This window comes from Ambystoma mexicanum, chromosome 5q, assembly GCF_040938575.1.
Source record: "Ambystoma mexicanum isolate Mex_15411 chromosome 5q, UKY_AmexF1_1, whole genome shotgun sequence".
Lineage (NCBI taxonomy): Eukaryota > Metazoa > Chordata > Amphibia > Caudata > Ambystomatidae > Ambystoma > Ambystoma mexicanum.
In genome coordinates, this window is record NC_090933.1 from 295117311 (window position 1) to 295139052 (window position 21742).

General features: G+C 42.6%; 1 protein-coding gene across 4 annotated transcripts in view; it reads left to right on the forward strand.

Moving 5' to 3' along the window:
• DSEL (dermatan sulfate epimerase like) overlaps positions 1-21742 on the forward strand; it is a 72333-nt gene that overhangs the window by 9158 nt on the left and 41433 nt on the right. The window contains exon 1 of one of the 4 annotated variants that reach the window (XM_069620789.1): positions 5029-5048. The exons of the other annotated variants lie outside the window; for them this stretch is intronic. The gene's annotated coding sequence lies outside the window, so the exon portion shown is untranslated. Of the gene's footprint in view, positions 1-5028; positions 5049-21742 lie in introns of those variants that run through there. 4 annotated transcript variants of the gene reach the window in all.

Sequence of the window (21742 nt, forward strand, 5' to 3'; positions counted from 1 at the left end):
AACGCCTGGGTTGAAGCTAGTGGCCATCTAAAGAGCATCCAAACAGGCTTTCGAAGGAACCAGAGCACGGCACGCAGCACTTAGATACTGCAATATCTAGCTTCTGAGTTTGCAGTGAGCAAGCGGAAATTGTATGCATGTTTTTTTATGGATTTTCCTAAATCCTTTGCTTTGAACAAATTGCGCCAATGGGGCCTGGATTCTTCACTCCTTTATTTTATTATGTCCTTGTATCAAGACACCACGGTGTCTGTCTGTTTGAACCCGGAGGGTGACATCTCATCTCAGATCAGAACTAATGTTGGGCTAAAGCAGGGGTGCGTATTGTCACCCCTGCTGTTCATCCTTTATGTGCATGATGTGGACAAAATTCTGGGAGGCATACGCAATTTTCCAACATGGATTTGAACGGAGCCTACCCTTTTGTTAATGTATGCGGACGACACTGTCCTCATGGACTGTAAACAGATTGCGCTTCAGCATTCTATCTATGCTTTGCAAGACTATGCGTCTGCCAACCAGCTTGGCATTAACTTCATCAAGACAAAGGGAATTGTAATTGGTGGTAGAACAAACTCAAACATTCTTTCTCTGCAACCTTAACAATTCCACCCTGCAAGTCGTAAATAAATACATATATGGGCTTCCATTCCTGCTAGTCTTGACTACGAAGAATATGTCAAAACCAATATGATGTGAAAATGGCTCGAGATTTAACGCTCTGTGGCCAGACAGGGTGGGAACAACATTGAAGGTTTGCTAACTGTATATACCACCAACATTGTTCCTGAGCTAATGTATGTCCTTGAATTGCTATCAGAATCCCATGTAGGTTGGCTGGAAAATCTTGAGGGAAAAATACTTACGTTGAATCTTGTGGTTCCCAATGCAGTACTGGTGGAGGCTCTCCACTGTGAACTGTATATACATTCATTACGATCTATCTGGTACCTTAAACGCTATAAATTATATCTTACATTCATATCTGACCTGGCTAATACTGAGACTCTGGTGGAACATTTTTCCCACAGGTAGCAGGCTCTATGTCTCAATCAATTTCTGTCTGCATTAAAAGCTACTGCCCACACTCACTGTGGTAATGTCGACCTGACATTGGACATTAATTCCACCACGGCTACTGACAGGATCGCTCCTGAAATATGGAGCAAGCTGAAACAGCGGACATACGTTTGGGAAAGAGCGTGCACCGCATCTAAGCTTGACGTGAAAGAGAGATATCTGGAATACAGCAGACAAGGCATGAGTACAAATAAACACACCACTTACCATGGTTAAAATCTGTAATAAAGATCTAAGAAGATTAATTTGTTATTTGCGGCTCAACATATTACCTACACATGAGTAAAGTACCCTATGATGAGAGGACATGCATAATATGCCATTCCGCGATTGATACATCTCGACATGTACTAAGGCATTGTCCTGGTCTAAGTGTGCAATATCAAAAAGGATATCAATCTCTAGTTCTGCACATGTCGGCTGTTCAGTGTGATCAGTTTTGGAGCACACGGATAGGGGCCACTTCATTAGCGATTACTGGCGCAGCTATTTCTGTCTGGAAGAAGGCATTAAGTATGGTTGAGGGGTGATCCAATACACAGCATCTCTGTGACTTACTTGTCAATGAAATTCATGATTATGTTTTGATAGAATGGCATGTCTATATGTAATGATTGATCATCAATAGATTCATGATGACATGTGACCCGAATGGACCAATTGAATCACTGAAGTAATGTATGTTATGCAGTGTTGTTATAGGGATGATGTAATAGGATTTTAGATATTGAGACATTTAATTTAATTCTATTTTTGTTTTCCTTCTTTTCCTGTAAAGATGCTTAAGGTTATATTATATGAAACAAATGCACAACAAATAATAAAGGGCTTCCACAATCTTTGTCCACATAACCCACTAAAGCTCCAAATCGAAGCCCTTGACGATCACCTCTGACATCCGGAATGCGATGTATACTAGTAACCTGGGCCATTATCGCCCATGGCTCGAGTAGTGACAAATGTCAACAAGTCTATGGGGGACAGGCAGACAGGTGCAACTGGCATCCAAGGAATGTGACTTGGCAGCCCAGGCTTTTGTAACAGGACGTTCAATCAATGCTTTAGCGCTTTCACACCTCGTGTCCTTGAGGAGAGTCAATAACAGGCTCCTAATATGGAAGCCATTTTGGAAATTACAAAGTCACATCTTTGCAGAAGGCCCACTAGTAGTTCCAAATGTGTCTTCCTTAAATTGTTTATTTCGACTTTATTTTTTATTTTTTATTGATACATGTCCTCATCTATTCATTGTTTGATTGTGAATGGTAAGAGTGTCTCATGCACGTAATCCTGACTTCAAGGTGCATGCAGATTACTTCGATAAGGTTCAGGGGGATAGAAACAACACCAGCTATGCAAGCAGAGAGTTGCATGGAAGCGTGGAATGCCGTGATGGAAAAGGGGGAAAGGATCCGAGGAATAGCATCCAAGGTTAAAGCAGTCCATCCATGTCACGAGTTCCCATATTGGGTGATTCTAGTATGTAGGGGACCTTAGCTTATAGGCCAGGAGTATGTGTTACTTGATCATCATATTAGTTCTTCACACACAGAGTTATACAGCTTTGGTTCATTTAATTGCCGCCCGAACAGTGAATTTCTAAACTGAGAAATACAATTATCTAATTCTGTCCAAATGTTTCCCTGTTAACCTGTATTATGTAATTGTCAGAAATGTATAATATGTCACTGCAAGAAAAGTGCCCAGATGCCTCAGGGCTGGGAGCGCTATAAAAATAAAATAAAATACAATACAATACAAAAGCAGGTTCAGCCGGGATTGTGCTACCTATTGAGATGATTAATGATGTTATAGGGGTAACATGATTGACAGACAACTCAGCTTCAGGAGAGATGCAGTCTGTGACAAACTCAGCTGTTAATATGCATGCACGTGCAAACGAATCAATCTTTGCTCCCGTGCTTGCTTGCTTTGACATTTTTGATGATGTCCTTTTGTCACGGTACCTTGCCACTTAGAGATTCCTGCACTGGCTTGGGTGTAGACATTATTACCCAAGTGAGCACCTCATTCCAGCTCTCCACATCCCCACCGGATTTCATATCAAGCATCCTCCACTGCATGCATGATGGACACTCAGTTGGTCTGTGATGCATTTACGATGGGGTTATGCCATTGTACCACCTAGCCACACCTTCGATGGAGGATAAGGCACATCTAAGGTCTGCTTCCAAAGGGCTTGTCATTTGGCACTTTACGAAGTGTTCAAAGTGTACAGAATGTTGCAAGTGTTGTGCCATTATGAACTGTAACCCTTTGTGCAGTTAGTTGCATTGTTCACCAGTTTTCAGGACTTGCCTGGTCTTAGTCTTTGGGCTCACGCTTATGGTCAACGCAGGAATAAAAAACGATCTGAAGGGAAGCTCGGTGTACATTTTGCAGGTGCTCCTGGCGAAAGAAGTCGTTGACAGCGAACCAAAAGGGAAATGGCAATGTTAATGAAAAGGGAAAGACATGCTAGGAGCAAACCAGCCAACGCTTAGCATAAATGGGCAGGCCAAAAGAAAACCCTTGACCATTGATCAAAAAGCAGAGAAATCTGATTTCCACGGGCCCTGCACATGGAATAATACATTATGAATACTGATTGCGGGCGAGGGTTGATTGCGCAGATATTTTTCAAGTGTTCATAGAGACAACTGTCCATAAAAGTTTGTACTTATGGAAGGAGGGGTTGATGCAGTTGCAGGGTTTGCACTACCCTCGATGTGGAACAACTAAGGGATACATTACATACCGCATATTAGGAACAGAGATTGTGAGATCGGGTGCAGTGTCTAGGAGTGGCACAGAAAGAAAAGATGAATGCATGATCTGGTTATTACTGAGAGGATAGGACAGCATGTCCTAGGGCAAGCATAATGAGCAGAGAGGATAGGACAGCATGTCCTAGGGCAAGCATAATGAGCAGAGAGGATAGGACAGCATGTCCTAGGGCAAGCATAGTGAGCAGAGAGGATAGGACAGCATGCAAGCATAGTGAGCAGAGAGGATAGGACAGCATGTCCTAGGGCAAGCATAGTGAGCAGAGAGGATAGGACAGCATGTCCTAGGGCAAGCATAGTGAGCAGAGAGGATAGGACAGCATGCAAGCATAGTGAGCAGAGAGGATAGGACAGCATGTCCTAGGGCAAGCATAGTGAGCAGAGAGGATAGGACAGCATGCAAGCATAGTGAGCAGAGAGGATAGGACAGCATGTCCTAGGGCAAGCATAGTGAGCAGAGAGGATAGGACAGCATGTCCTAGGGCAAGCATAGTGAGCAGAGAGGATAGGACAGCATGTCCTAGGGCAAGCATAATGAGCAGAGAGGATAGGACAGCATGTCCTAGGGCAAGCATAGTGAGCATTAAAAAGAATGGAATGTTTCAGTGGTATAGGATGGTGGAAGAACCCTCCATTCTAGATTATTTTTTACTGTATGTAAAATACAAAACACCTGAGTGTAAATACACCTGGAAGGACTATCAAAAATGGGAGCAGAGACATCATGTGGTGGTTGCAAGGGGTCACAGCTGTGACCCCATCGGTCTCTCTTGAGACCCCTGGCGTGGCCTTTGCGACCCCTATCTGTATTGAAAAAAACGGACGCAGTGTTTCCGTTTTTGCATCAGTTTTTTCACTTTAGTTGGCTTCCTGGGCTGTGCCTCTGCGGCGGGTGCCACTGGGTCTCATGAAGTGGCAGCTGTTGTTGATATTTTTGAGGCGAGGCTGAGGCTATCATTATCAGTCACAGTTGTCAAAAATCCATTGGCTATTCAACAGCCAATTGCATTAGATATTTTCAGGAGTGGGCGGGCCTTCAAGCTGCGGAGCTGCCTGACTCTGAGCTGGGCCGGGGTTGTGGCTGTCTTGACTCTTGACCAGGAAGGAAGGAGCCACACAGCCGGGCCACCTGCATGTTGTGGCGCACTAAAGCTAAGTGGATGCATCCACGGGCAACTTGAGGTAGGCTAGTAAAATACAAAAATAGACTATTCAATCCAAACAATTGTTAAACTAATACAGTGCTAAGTGAGTGAACCAAACATTGTTTATGCTGCAAGACTCTTAGGGCAGGTGGGGAGTGAGATTTGGGATGGGATTTGAGAATGAAGTGCAGCTGTCACATGCCGTGTTGGTGAAAAATAGTCCAATTATGATTTGCATCACAACACTCCACAAATCGGAACTTGATTATTTCCAACACCAGGCCGAACTGTACAAATGCTATCATCGGGTTCTTTGACTGCTCGCATCTCCTTAAACGTTTCCCCCCTCTCCTGGATATTTCCGGACACCAGGGGCCCTCCCTCATTCTGGTTCAGGATCCATGACTGATAAATAGCCTCTGTGTATGCAGTGTGGGCCTGTCTTTGCCAAAGACCATTGCTACTCCCAGAGTTATGGCCTTGCCATTGCTGACGGGTGTGAATGACTGAGGAATGGATTTCGCCACTGGCTGCATTAGCAGTGCAGTTGGTTTTAAAGTATACTGGCAGGCTGAGACTGATAATGTCCAGCTGTGTCACAATAGTGTATGTGTGACAGAAAACTGCTCTGGGGATCGAATTTCAACTGTATCTAAAAACACATTGTACATCATTACAGGGTGGCTGAGATGGCAGTTTCAGACTGGTTTTCTTGAAATGTACAGCAGCTGCTGTTAAGGTGGAAAATAACCGCTATCGTGTCAGGTGAAAAAACGTGCCCATTCTCCAAATCGCATACTTCATTAATGCCTGTTACTACAGTAGTGTTAACTTCCTCTTACAGCAAGCCTTCCTCGGGCCGATCCTCTCCATGCCTTATCAAAACAAATACACATGCCATGTATGCAAGCATGTATGGCCCAATTTCTTTGCATTTCGAGCAGCGCTTAATAACACATTCCATTTCATCTGATTATGAATTTATGTGCGTGATAATAAATTGACATTTTCAGCCTTATCCGATGCTTTATTCTTATGTTCAGCCCGTTCCTAAATGCACTCATCTTTAGCAGATAAAAGAAACCATGCACTGTTTCTATGCGTTCAAGCAAGGGGGTTGGATGAGTTTGCCTGCATGAATGTGTCTGTGTGTTTTTATCATGCATGCAAGCAGTTGCCTGCTGCATTAATTTGCTGGTGAATGAGAGAGTGTGTTGTATGTATGAGTGTCAATCAGCGAGTGTGCTGTATGAGTATGTGTGTGCCTATCTGCTTATGTGAAGGAGATGTTAGCCTCTCATTTAGGGGAGGGGGTGCTACTGTAGCCATGACATTTATTTTTGACTGGGAAAAAGCAAACATAAGTTGTATTATGTAGTTAGACTGGTCTACATTGATGACACCAGTCTAGAATTTTTATTTTTATTTTTACCATGGCATGGCTTTTTAACCGCCAAAGTCAACAGGAGAAAGTTCTCATACGGTAGCCAGCAAATACATATTTTTATACTGGTATGTATTGGGTGCAAGTACATCATGAATATACGTTGGAAAAAGCTCTTGTGCACTGATGGAGACTTGCATCTATTGGATTTTTTCGTGTGCTAACATACACAACTGATTGTAAACTGTGTGGCTTTTTACCCAATTTTTCACAGAAAGTGTTCTGTAAAACCCACTATTTTTAGGTTGCTCTTGCCTGTTTCCCCACCAGTTGTAAGATAGTTCAGTGGGTTGACCGCCTGCTCATGCAATGTGTGTATGTGTGTGATCTGCAAGTGTCAGGTTCAAATCCCGGCAAGGCCAACTCAGCCTTTCATCATTCTGAGGTTGATAAATGAGTACCAGCTCAGATTGGGTGATTTTGTACATATATTTGTTCTATATAAAGGGCTTAGATGTAAGGACTAAATAATAACACATAATCATTACCTCTTGTTAACCCACCACTTCTAACCAGCCACACCATCGTGCGTCCTCCACCATTTGTCCATTACTTACTATACATGTTCCCCCTTTCCCATTTTGGATTTTGGATTATTTTATAATACACATTTTAGCGTATGGCCCTTAGGAACGTGTAAATGGAATGGATGGGATCACACTAAAGTAATTCTCAGTCCAAATAACGGAACCAACTCAGGAAGATGGCAAAGTACTGTTTTATTGAAAATTATCTAAAACAGGGAGGTTACAACGAACATCAATGGAAACGGACGTACACTCAGTCTCTCAATGATCTCCACACAAAATATAGACTTTATACAAAATAATGTGTCAGAGTGACGTCGTAGTATGTGGCAATAGTGAAAAACCTACCGTGGGTCGGGATTGGTTACGGGAGACATCTATGTATACATTTTTATAGTAGCTAGGATCGTTATTGGCTGTCCGTTATCAGGTTGACAACTTACGCCTACCTCTAAAAACATGTAATTTCAGAAGTATTTAGATACACAGTTTCTCATTGGTCTTCAAACTATAAGGTCCTTTGTTAAATTGACTGATATAATTGGTTGGCACATGTGTGCCATATCTGGAAAATTCAGTTAATTTAGCAGCAAGTAAGCCCATACCCAGATACAGGAGATAGCACATGAAACTACCTCACCACCCAATTAGCCCAGCATCGCTCATTGCCTATGCCTTCTGCCTTGAAATTGTCTTTTTACTTGGCCTTGTCTTTGGGAATGCACAGGAGTGAGGGCACTCGCCTTCATTTCTGGAACTCAAGCTCTATTTCCATCTGTGGCTCACGTGGAGGCCACGATTTGGTCCATTTTGCAGCTTTTTAAATGCTCTAAATGACTTAAAGCTTGGCATTCTTTGTGTGCTTTCTTACCTTAACGTGAGAAGGTTCATCCTCCGCATACTTTTTCTTCTTCAGAATAGATAGCTAACCTCGCTTCTTGAATTTTGACTCTAGGCCAGGCAGCCTTGCCATGCATCTCCATGAGCCTATTGTTCTTGCTGCAACACAGTTTTCCATTCCTGCTTTATGGGTTCTGGCTTACTTACCCAGTTTCTGTACAAAGGCAGCTTCGCCTACATTCTATTCACTACTTCTAGCCAGCTTCTATGATGACATCATCCACCTTTCGTTTTAGCATCTGTATATTTATTGAATGGTTTTTCTCTGCAGCACTTTGTGCGTGTGTAATCTTCTTTTATACTTGAGAGTTCACTTGATCCTTACTTTACCATTAGCTCTCTAGGATTCATACATCATCTTCAGCCAGTGTCTCGAGACGTCGTGTACACTTTCTTATGACATCACTAGCTCTTCTTCTTTTCTTATTTTCCTATTCCTTCAGGGAGTTCCTCCCGCAGATTATCATCACTTCGGAGGTACATTTGATAAGATTCTCTTAATGGGTATCTTCTTCCAAACACTTGCTGTGGTATTGGCACAACAGCTTGTGTCAAACCCGGCATGTTCTCATGTCGCCAGTTTAGGGGAGTTAGGGGGCGGGATTTCCTGCAGAGGTATACAGCTCTCCCTCTACATTCCCCCCTCTGGTCGAGACCTTAACCACCCCCCCAATACTCTGATTACTTGTATTCTATCTTGAAGAAGTGTTTCTTAGGTGTCCATATTTTCATTACCCGCCTCAACGTGCCTGCCATTTTAATGTGTTCATCCTCACTCCAGGTCATGTAATTACATTGTCCATTTGGGGTACAATAGACCCAACGTCCCACGTATTGTTCATGATCCTTTGGGTACCAGAACTTCATTCCTTCATGTGGTACAATGCTGGTCTAAATGTAATCTCTGACGGTTTCATCAGTCGGCTCCTTGGCATCTGGTTCATCCTTGGCATCAATCATGATCTTCATTCCTACTGCCTTTTTTAGATGTTTTCTGACATTGTGCAATTATTATCCTGATTACCCAGAAATCAGACATGATCAGCACCAGTATTGCTCCAAGAAACTTGAATACATTTTCTATCCAATGAGGAATCCATGAGAACAGGAATGCGAACCAGCTGTCATATTCAATGCCATCTGTTTCTTCCTCCATCTTTGTTTGTAAGTCTGTCAACATCAATATGACCTCCCTCAAGGTCCCATTCTCCCTGTCGTGACAATGTATAAATGTGCGACATGATGGCCCAATCTTGGCCCTAACACCTCCTTCCTTTGCTGTGATCATGTCAAGGACATACCAGTTCCTGAGGGTCATCAGTCATATGGCCCCCAGCTCTTCTTTTATGGCATTGAATCCCTTTATATTAGCATTGATTGTCTGCAGAGCCTCCCACCTTATAATCCGTAGCCATTTGCATTCACTGCTGTTTGAAGTCCAGGCATAAATACAAGGCATAAAGTAAGCAGTGTTGCATAGCAATTTGCTATGCAATCCTGTAGGTCTGCTAATAAAATGGGCACTTGTGTAGCAAAGTTAGCTGTTTAAGTTGTCCTCTTGTGAAAACAAAATCAAAATATTGAGGCTGAGTACCCCAAAAGGAAATACACCGAACACGGGTTACAAAGGAACATACAAAGTACTTTATTTTATACTGAATCCAGTTACAAAAACAGAGCAAAATCAGATAGCTATCAGCCCTCAGTACAACACAACGAACTCCAGCATGGTTCAGTGTGTTCAGTGAGAGACGTTGTACATTAGAATGCATTCGCTTTTTATACATTCGGTGGGCACGATGTCCAGCCCCACTTCGGGTTAATATTCCTTTTAATACATCACCGATCTAGGGTTCGTGCCAAGTCTCGAACAACCGCATATAACTGGTTTTACCTTTAATACATGTATCAACAAGCCTATGCAATAACTGTGTATTCTAAGATTTTCCATGCAGGCCTTCTCAAACATTAATACAATGCAGTTAAACAGATGTTCTTCGTTCAGTATTTCAATACATTGTTTCAACATATGCTCGTTGATTTGTTTCTTTGCACGAGTAATCCTTCTACACATAGGTCAACGAAGGACAAGGTCTCAGTTCACAACCTCGACAAGTGGCCTGCAGGCAAGTTACACATTAGCTATGTACAGAGGTCAAAACGGCCATGTTGTATTCTGGAATGACATCGTCCACCATTTTAACTCACAGGGTGACTTTTACAAAGCGAATCCTAAAATGGCGGTTTGACCTAAAATGGCAGCTTACATGGATTTAAGGTCAGGACCTTGCAACACGGATTTCTTAAGCAAGCGACTTTCGACCAGCTTGGCGTAGGCCAATATTAATATATGTATTACAATAGGAGACACAATATGATTTCTCTTTCGACAAACCCTCCTTTTGGCCTATGCCAAGTGCTAACAACTACTTTGGATCTCGTTTCAAATAACTCCATGCAGCATCGTCCATGCACCCTGAATCACTATCAGAAATATCTATTGCCATTAGGTCATTTGCTAAAATATCTTTCAACACATATTCTTTGGAAGTCTTATCCGGGGCATATGCCCTATCAAACCTATCGCTTGTGCGCAACATCGCCCTAGCATCGAACACATACCAGGTAGACACCGAATACAGCAACAAAGAAACAACAGGATTCCCAAAATAATTAGTAAGACCGAAAGTACCTTCCAACCCTAAGATCACAAGAAGTCCTAGAACCAAGCGCTTAGATCCCAGTTTCCCTCGGGAACATGCACTTCTGAACTAAGGACGTGCAGATTCTGTATTGCCTTGAAGATAGTTGGGGAGGAATCTGGTACGAAAACACAGCAAGCGGACCCCACTAATTTGCAAACTCCACCACGCTCAGCTAAAATGACATCTAATGCCATTCGGTTATGGAGTGCTACTAATCTTATCGCCTTTTGTTCTAACATCATATTATAGAATATGTCCGTGGTCCGGTTGATGGTTCTCTCCAGTACTCTCGCTAGTTTTCTGATATCTTCTGAATTCGCTATCTGCCCCCAAAATGGCACAACTGATTTAGCCATATCTCCCAAGATTTGTGCTGGGGTGTCACAATTCTCGTCCCGCCGTGGATGAGCCTTCGAAACTTCTCTTGTACTAGCTATAAACACCCCAGGTAACAGGATCCCTAAATAACAGGTTCCCTGCCAATCCCTGGTCAACCATGGGAATGTTACATTACCGCAGACAAAGTAGACAGGTTCGCCTACATACAAAGGTCTGTTTTCCCTAGTCAAATATGCAACGTTGGCACAACCTAGAAAATTTCCTATTGACTGAGTTCCATTCCTCTGTATGCAAAAAGAAACTGAATCGGGGCTATGGTTAACAGTGTAAGAAGGAGGCATGGCATCCTTATTAACTATTGGAGCCATCTTAAAGGAAATCAAAGATTGGAAAGGACGAGACAGTTTATTGGAAAGGACGAGACAGTTTATCAGAAGGCCTAATAGAAGCAACATTCGGTTTACTCCTGTTTGTGAAAAGCGAGCATCCCAGGGGAGTCAACACACATTTCTCAAAACTATTCAAATTGGTGCCATCAAAGTTCCCTGAGATGCTATCATTCCACTGACTAAAGAACAGTGTATAAGAGAGGCATAGCAAGCATTGTCAAAGGTAAAGGATGAATATACCAACCTAGCCCCTTATCCCCGTGTTGTGGTAAATGTGAGCAGACCCAACAGTTAGATTTATTAAACATGGCATGTGTAGCATTCATGATAAGCAGTAAAGTGTTATTGTGGTACCTTTGTCTGTGCTGAGAATCCCTAGGGGATAGTGTATGCAAATGTACAAAGGGAGTAGGAACAATAGGTGCACTTTCAGTAGGCAACAAAAGTTTCTAGAGAATGAGTTTCCTCGAGGTACCACAATCCTAAGACAGTGACTATTAAAAACCCAAATATCATTATAAAAATACAGCAATACATTTTCGGGCCCAGGCATTTTGTCCATCGTCCCGGGTGGTCACCCCCTTATTTACAAGTCCCATACGAGTGGTAGCAGTGGCGGACATCGTAGTCTTCAAACAGATACTCTAAAGTTTGTTGCTGGCGACCTTCCGGTCGAGCGACTTCTTAGTCCTTCCACAACCCTAGCCGACAGAATCCCCTTTCTCAAATTTGGGCAAAAAGCAAGCCCTCGATGACTCTTTTCCTTCTCTGAATGCACAGCTGAACCGTGCCGTAAGTCTATCAGATGCACAGCAAAACCATGCCGTAAGTCTATCTTCGTGGTCGTAGATTGTATCTCACTTTTCCCGGTACTGATTGATCCGGAAACAATATGTCGTCACTTCCTGTTGGAAGCAACGTGTCGGAAGCAAGTGAAGGTGCTGAATTCGAAATAGCAGTTTCCGGATGCAAAATTTGTGGAGTGTGTGGAGACAAAATGGCAGCTTCCCCAAGCCTCATGGGCTCAGAGAGATTCTCCGACTCACTCTCAGTGCTACTTACTGCTTTGGGATCATTGGTTGCAGTGTCATAGAGGGGTTCTGTTTCTACTGTAACGTGTGGCACAGGGTGAGGAAGTTTCTTGATGTGGGACGCGTGGATCCAGTTCTTTCTCCCAGCGACCCGCACCGCTGTCTGGGTGACCAACAGGACTTGGAAGGGCCCAAGCCAGCGAGGCGCGAGGCAAGAGGAGCGCTCAAAAGATTTGACGAGCACCCAACTTCCAGGCCGTATGCTGTGGCCCGGGCCCTCGTATCGCAAAGGTAAAGCTTCTTGTACCTGGTGATAAATCAAATACAGGTTTTTAGTCAATTGACTACAATAATCTGAAAGTAATACATTTTCAACATTTCTTAATGAGTTACATTTAGGAAGGTTCCGAATATTGGCAGATCTCCCAAATTACCACCTCAAATGGAGAGAGCCCAGTCTTAGTTTGAGGGGTTGTGTGCATGGATAACAACACGATCGGTAAGGCATCCGGCCATTTTAGTTTGATGCCGGCACACGTTTTAGCAAGCTTGTTCTTGATGATACCGTTGTGTCTTTCTACTAGCCCGGCGCTCTGAGCATGTCTGGCCGAATGGAACCGTTTGTCAATTCATAATGCTGTACATATCTGCAGAATTACAGCAGCGACAAAATGTGGACCATTGTCCGACCAGATAACTCTTGGCAAACCGAACCGCAGGAAGTATTCTTTTAACATGATTTTTGCAGTAGTCATAGCTGTAGCATCCTTAACAGGGAAAGCCTCAACCCATTTAATAAAAGCACAGATAACCACCAGTACATATTTCTTATTATCACAATGTTCCATTTCAATGAAATCAAAGTGGATCACTTCAAAGGGGACAGAGGGTGGCCCAAAACTACCCATTGGAGTTACTGTCCCCTTTCCCACGTTGTGTTGCAGGCAAATCATGCACTCCCGGACGTAGCGCTGGGCAATTTTCGAAATGTTGTCATTTACCCAAACTTTCTCTAACATTTTTGTCATTTTCTGGGCACATAAATGCGTAGGACCATGAGCCATGATGACCATCATCATGACATACGCGTCAGGGAGTAGCCATTTCCCTTCTACTATGTCCACCCAACACCCGTCATCATCAAGTTTCCCCAAGCCTTCAGCCCACCTTTTGGATTCTTCTAACATGGCATCAGCTTGGATATCCCTTACAGACCCAACACCCTCATCTATTACATAAGGATCTACAGATTCCCTTGAAACATATTTCCTCGTAAGGAGATCGGTAGCAGTTTGCCTAGCTATCTGATCAGCGAAAGCATTCCCTTTCCCTATATCATCTGTAATCTTTCGATGTTCTGCACATTACATAACGGCTAACTGAGTAGGGAGCACAAGCGCTGAGAGTAGTTGTACTATTAGGGAGCCATGTTGAATTTTGGTGCCATGCGAAGTTAGGAACCCTCTCTCTGACCAAAGTCTCCCAAAGTTGTGGACCACCCCAAAGGCATACTGACTATCAGTATATATATTTACTGTAAGCCCTTCGGAAAGTTCCCAAGCTCAGGTCAATGCTATAATCTCTGCAGCCTGCGCAGAATTATGCGTGATTCTCTTAGTTTCCACAACCATGCTCAATGTAGTGATCGCATAAGTAGCTGTGGATGTACCATCCGGAAGTTTGAAGCAGGAGCCGTCACAAAACAGCTCTCCTTGCGGATTATCCAAGGGAGTATCTTTCAAATCAATTCTACCCTTTGTCTCTTGTTCGGTCGTATACAAACAATCATGTCGCACTTCATCGCCGCAAGTAGTATCTTGCGGGAAAGGTAGGAGTTCAGCCAGATTAAGAACACAACACCTCTTAATTTGAATGTGAGGAGCAAACAAAATCAATTAATATCTTGTCAACCGTGCAGAAGTGAGGTGTTGCGTTTGAGTTCGGTTCAGTAGAACATCTACAGAGTGAGGCAACATCAGGGTTAGATCATGCCTAGGACCATTCCCTCACTCTGTTTTACAGACGCGGCAGCAGCAGCGACAGCTCGCAAACATCTTGGCAAAGCGCATGCTACAGGATCAAGGGCGGAAGAAAAGTAACCGCACGGCCTATTCTTCCCTCCATGTTCCTGCGTTAATACAGCCAAAGCACATCCATCACATTCATGCACAAACAACACAAAGGCCTTTTCATAGTTTGTTGTGCCCAAAACTGGTGCAGAGCATAATGCAGTCTTAAGCAAGTCAAATGATTGCTGGTTTACCACGTTCCATGGCAATGGCGAAGAAATGCCCTTCTTTGTCAAAGCCAACATCGGTTTGATCACTAGTGAAAAATTTGGGATCCACAACCTACAGTAAGAAGCCATACCTATCAAGGCTCTAACTTCCTTCTGTGTATTTGGGACAGACATGCCAGAAATGTGTTTTATTCTTTCAGGTGTCAATCTTCTTCCCTCCTTTGACAGGAGATAGCCTAAAGAGGCGACCTCCTGACAACAATATTGACATTTTTTAAGCGAAGCTTTGTGACCATGCTTAGCTAGATGGATAAGTAATAACACAGTGCCCTCCTTACAGGCACTCTCAGAGTCAGCAGCTAGAAGCAAATCATCAACGTACTGAAGCAAAGTACAGGTAGAGGGTAATTCAAGGGTATCAAGTTGTTCTTTCAAAGCCCTACTATAAATGCTAGGTCTCTCCGTGTACCCTTGAGGTGCACAAGTAAATGTGAACGAGCGCCCCCCTAATATGAACGCAAACAAATATCTATTATCCTTGTCTATAGGAATACTAAAGAAAGCATTCTTTAGGTCCACAACACTAAAGTAAGTAGCTGTAGCTGGAATCATGGTTAGGATTGTCGTTACATCAGGCACAATTGGAAATTGTGGTGCCACAACTTTATTAATGGCACGTAAATAAATTATGAAACGGAATGTAATTGCATTATCGCCTTTCTTGTACACGGGTAAAATCGGACTGTTACACAAACTCCCTGAAATTTCTTCAATCACCCCGCGATGCACAAAATCAGAAACAATGCATTTCAAAGCTTGCTCGCCCTCAACTGAAATCTTATACTGAGGAATGCGTTGCAGCTAAATTCCAAGTTTCAAAACTATCTTGACAGGTTCGATCTGTAAAACATGGACATCATTGTCGTCGACAGCCCACAAGCTCTCTGTACATTAGTGAATACTGGAGGCAAATGTCTAGTCAAGAATTGCGAGACAGAAAATTGCTGTGGTGAAATCGTCAAACGTACTCCATCAGGAGAACAATAAATTACTGCATTTAATTCTTTTAACAAATTCAACCCTAGCAAGTTCTCTCCGCAACCCGAAATCAACAGAAATGGACAATGGTCTGTAAAGGCACCCAAAGAAATAGGTACTGACAAAGAAACCGGACAAACAACTGGTGTACCAAAAAACCCTACAGAAACATTGGTTTGCCCTGACAGTGGAATGTTTGGAACCGTGAATGATCAATGGAACACTTCTGTGCTCCAGTGTCTATCAAAAACTAATGTTTCCTATTTCCCACCACTATTTCAATGTAGGGACCTTTCTGATTGACGGGAATAGGTGTAGGTTCCAAACCCTGCTTCGGGCAATCCTAACGAAACAGAATGTCATCAAAAGGAAGCTCTTCAGATAAATATGCAGCGGAAGGATGATCAAATATGTTCCTGGTGTCCACACTCGGAGTCTGATTGTCCTGCAAAAAAGGTTGCTGAGGGTCCTGTGTAAATTGACCTCTACCACGGCCCCCTAAACCTGGTCGACCTCTGGATCGCCTACCCATATTTCCAAATGTATTATTTGACCTTTGTTGAAGGACGGGGCATTGTGCTCGCCAATGACCCTCTCGACGACAATAAGTACACTGGTTAATGTTCACAGGACCCAAGGGCACATTCCCCTGCGGGACATACTGACCTCTAACCTGAGAACTACCCCCTCTGGGGCCTCTAACAATTTGCTGCAATAGCACTTTAGTTTTCAAATCGCCTTTTCATTTTTCAATCCTATCTTTTTCATTATTGACACGGTTCTCGTAGTACTGAGCCATGTGCAGTACTTCTGATTGTGATTTCGCCTGCCAAGCGCTCTCAGAAGACATAATTTGTGACTGGATGTCAGGCAGCAATCCACATACAAATTTGTCCACAAATAATCTTTTCCCAGACTCTGTGCCTAAATCTTGTCCACTGAAATCTGGGAATACCTGTTAGAACCGATTAAAGAATTTGGTAGCACCCTCAGACTTTCCTTGGACACAGGCCGTAAGCTTGACCCAAATAATTCTCTTTTCGGGAATTATGGTTTTTAATTTAGCAACGATTCTGTCAGGCAAAGTTAATATCACCTGAGGCTGTCTTTCACCAGCTGGCCTTTCTCCATCGAGTCTAGTTATATTCAGCCATGTATCTCCCAACCCGGGTACATCGTCAATAGTTCTAACTTGTTTCCATAAATCGACGGGCAGGAGTACAGGAAACAACAAATCAATGTTGCCTAGGGTGAACACTGAGGACTGCAAAACAGACTCTTATCTCTTTATAGAACCCTGTTGGATTTTTCCTAATATCAGGAATAGACTGCCTAATAGTATTCACTTCCTGCCTTGAAAACGGGACGTGAACGAACTGCGATGCATAATGCGCAGGAATGTCCACAGCAACTATACCCCGTGCAGCATCGGCCGCAACCTCGACCTTTGGGATGAATGTCGGAGGGATCTCTCTCATAGACAACTGAGAAGTAGGTGACTCCGAACGCTTACTAAGCAGCAGAGCTAAATCGAGCGCTAAAGCAGTCAAAGAAGTGTCAAGTGAAAAAGCTCTTTTGTAAATACTCAATAACTCTGTGGGACAACTAATCTTCCTTTTTACACACTCATCCTGCAGGTACCCTACCATTACCTGTATCACTTTCCTCTGCATTTCTAGCGTATATTGACTGTATGTGTCATATGCCTCAACTGGGGTTATCGATATGTCTGAAATCCATCTAATCGCGTCTTTCTTACAAATTCGCGTTTCCTCTGATATCGATTTATGACACGGAAGGAACCGTTTCTGTACATACTTATTTTCCTCCTCGTCATCCTCATCCTGTAACTTTTCTAACTACTTTCTATACCCAAACAACCTCTCGACATGCTCATTTACCTTCCCCACAGTGTCTCTAGAAAGCGCTAGAGTATTTAGATCCCTTAACCCTTGCGGAAGGTCCGTATTATTTAATCTTCCCCACATTATACATAACTGAATCCCTAAACCTTCAATAAAAAAAATGTTCTCTGGAAAATTATCCATATTACAAAGTGTGGCAAAAACGCTAGCTTGATCATCCTTCTCCATACAATGCTTAGCTCATGCAATTAACTCACGTTTCTTCTCCGGGGGTACAGTATTGCAAGTGACAACCTTTGTCCCTGCACCTCGATCGATTACAAACGGCTCAGGACCACTTGGAAGAGAGGGAGCAGGCAAATTCGATGGAGGTACTGTAACTGGTGCGATAAAAAGAGGTGGGGGAGCTGGAGGAAGGGGAACATTGGGCAGAGCAAGAACATCAGGAACAACAACAGGTGGAGCAGGAATAACAGGAGGAAGAGGCAAAGCAGCAGGAAGAGGTGCATACGGAGGTGGCGCAGAAGCACCAGGCCTTCGTTCATTTAATAATTTGTCTATAAACTCATCAGAAACATGAAGATCTTTAGAAGGATAGATTTTCTCAATACCGAGTGAGAAGGCCCTTTCCATATTTCTAGTCGATTCAGAATGTTTATCTTGGTCATACAATAGTGCTTTTTCGGCATTCGTCTTGTGACGGCTCGCATGCTTCTCTCTACTTTTAAGTTGTTGCAACGCTTCTTTTTTCCAATTCTACAAAACATCAAATGCTGCAGGTCTAGCCTTTTTCTTTAATAGAATTGACTCTAAATACTCAATACGAGGTATTTCAAAACTACCATTGATTGGCCACTGAAGTTCGGAGGCATGTCTGGTTTGTCTGTGCCAAATGCCATTAAACACTATACTTCCAATGCCATGCTTACAGTACATAGTACATGCTGGTAACCCCTCCTGTGGTGCGGGACAGCTACATTCCATGGATTGTCTATCACTGCGGAATAATGCCCTAAAGCAGGTAGACAATTTCCCAGGCATGTCTCAACTTCTTGGTGTTACCTGGTCAATAATTGTGTCTGCAGATACGATGCGCCAAAATTCAAATTGTCCGGATTAAATTAAGAATCGGGTCACGACTCACCTGACCAAACCTAAGGAGGTCGATCGAAGAACTTACCTAACTAATCTTACCTCGTGTATGGTGATTTCGGCAAATCTGCCCGCCTCGATAAGTGGACCCTCGTCAAGATGCCGTCTCGGACCACACGCTTATCGTCCACGGATCGGGTCGTGCAGCGCTGCTGAGGTGTCGCGTCTCGTTCAGGGGGCCCCTTATGTCACACCGTCCGATCCCGGTCCGATAGCGTGCGTCAACCTTCAACAATCCGGCATCAATCTTGAGGGTCCCTATTCGGGCGCCAACTGTGAAAACAAAATCAAAATATCGAGGCTGAGTACCCCAAAAGGAAATACACCGAACACGGGTTACAAAGGAACATACAAAGTACTTTATTTTATACTGAATCCAGTTAAAAAAACAGAGCAAAATCAGATAGCTATTGGCCATCAGTACAACACAACGAACTCCAGTGTGGTTCAGTGTGTTCAGTGAGAGACGTTGTACATTAGAATGCATTCGCTTTTTATAAATTCGATAGGCACGATGTCCAGCCCCACTTCGGGTTAATATTCCTTTTAATACATCACCAATCTAGGGTTCGTGCCAAGTCTCGAACAACCGCATATAACTGGTTTTGCCTTTAATACATGTATCAACAAGCCTATGAAATAACTGTGTATTCTAAGATTTTCCATGCAGGCCTTCTCAAACATTAAACAATGTAGTTAAACATATGTTCTTCGTCCAGTATTTGAATACATTTTTCAACATATGCTTGTGGATTTGTTTCTTTGCACGAGTAATCCTTCTACACATAGGTCAACGAAGGACAAGGTCTCAGTTCACGACCTCGACAAGTGGCCTGCAGGCAAGTTACACATTAGCTATGTACAGAGGTCAAGACGGCCATGTTGTATTCTGGAATGACATCGTCCACCATTTTAACTCACAGGGTGACTTTTACAAAGCGAATCCTAAAATGGCGGTTTGAACTAAAATGGCAGCTTACATGGATTTAAGGTCAGGACCTTGCAACACGGATTTCTTTCGCAAGCGACTTTCGAGCAGCTTGGCGTAGGCCAATATTAATATATTTATTACAATAGGAGACACGATATGATTTCTCTTTCGACACTCTTCAATTAAAGAACAGATCATCCTGCATTCCTTTCTTGTCCTCGGTGCTGCCTTCAATCTCTTTTCTCTGTTCACTTCAAGTGCTAATGGAGAGAAAGTGCAGCAGTGATCATCTCGTCCACTCTTAAGTGCCAAAGGCATGTGTGAGAGTGCTAGGCAATAATTTATTTTTCAAATAATTGCAAACCAGAAGTGATAGGTAGGATACTTTTATTAAGCTTTCAATATCCTGTCTGGTACTATGTGTCAACTTTTTTTTTTTTAAAGACAATCATGCAATTCATTCCTAAAATATAAGTTGTTACATAATGCATTAATACAGTATTGCTACTGTAAAACACTGCATCTCCAGTAAAGCTTAGGTTAGTATATCTCAATTGCATAGTGTGAACTATACTTTTTTGTTGGGGAAGATGCATCATATTGACGAGTGAACACTTTTGAAAATGTACATGATCACATCATCCAATGCTTTTGATGGCAAACCTAGTTATGTAACCTGCAGGTTGCATACATCTTGCAACTGATGCTCCCATGAGCGAACCCTATACTCCTTGACATTCTATATAATCACTCTGTTGCTTTATACCAGGTACCCTGAAAGTGAGATGACCACAAACTGCAATATTCCACCTAGTTTGCCCAGTTCTCTACCTGCTATGCAATTCACTCTGCTTAGTCTCTTTCTAGCCTATTACATAAAGAATATACAAAGCAAACTAGAGGCTTACGCAAAGTATTGATCAATAACTCCATCCTGTCAGTACATCTAGAGATCTACTACAATACCAAACACTAGTTGGCACCCAGAGCTCGCTTTGCTTTATGATTGATTGTATTATATATTACCACCTGCAGGAGACATCTGGCCAAACTGTTTTCAGAGCCTTTCTATCTTATGTATTTGTGGCAATTCATGCAACTAACCTTCTACATTTTACAGACACTCATCTATGGCTTGCAAAGTCTTTTCGCCCACTCGCATAGTCAAGTAGATTTTTATGAAGGGCAAGTAGCATTTGCATGAGATGTTTGACACTTTTATTTAACATTTACTTTGTTTGCAGTAAATGTCAAATAAAAGTTTCACTCTTAATGGCTGGCCTCTGGGTGGCAGCAGTGTTCCAAACATAAAATGGGTTCGGTGGGATATGCACCATTTTACAGAAAATTACATTTTAAATTTGTTGTCCTCCATTGTTATGGGTAGAGTGCATTTCTCTTAGGTTGAATAGGTAAACTAAGTTACCCGACCTGCAGGTCTAGCTGAAGAATTTACAAGGCCTGACTCCTCTCACTAATGTCTTATTTCAGTGGTACGCAAAATTGCTGTATTGTTGCTCATTTCATGTCTTGGGTACAAATAACTTCTGGTCACACTAACAATATCAGTACAAAATTGCTAATCAAATGGGTCTGTTTGCTAATCAAAAAAGATTTAATTAGCTAAATCTGCTAATCAATTTTTGAAAACTTATTTATGCCTTGTAAATATATATGTCATTATCATAGCAGTCTTGCTGAACAGTTTGTGTTCACCAGGAATAGCTTCATATACCTTTATTGATTTGGATGAAAAATGGTTCTACCTTTTCATCCTTCGAAGTTTGAGTGATCTTCTTCTTCTCAAATGACCATCCACTTCTGGGAACTCATCAAATTTCAGATCGCTCTGAGGAATCACCAATGCTGGAACATGGACGAACACCAATGAACAGACTGCACCCCAATTTCAGGGCAATTTCATGTATGCTCTAGATCCGCAGGGCCAATTTCAATCCATTAAAACAGCTGTCCCTTTTCTCATTCCTAGAACGTCAATTGTGGTTTTTCACCCTTTATTTTGTCCAACGTAATTCTTTCCATGAGCCCAGAAACACATTGTCACATTAACTAATGGAACTATGGCTACTGGACCTGATTCATTCTCCACCCATGTCAGTAATTTGAAATATTTGGCCCACGACTTCAGACATTCATCATTCACCTTCTGT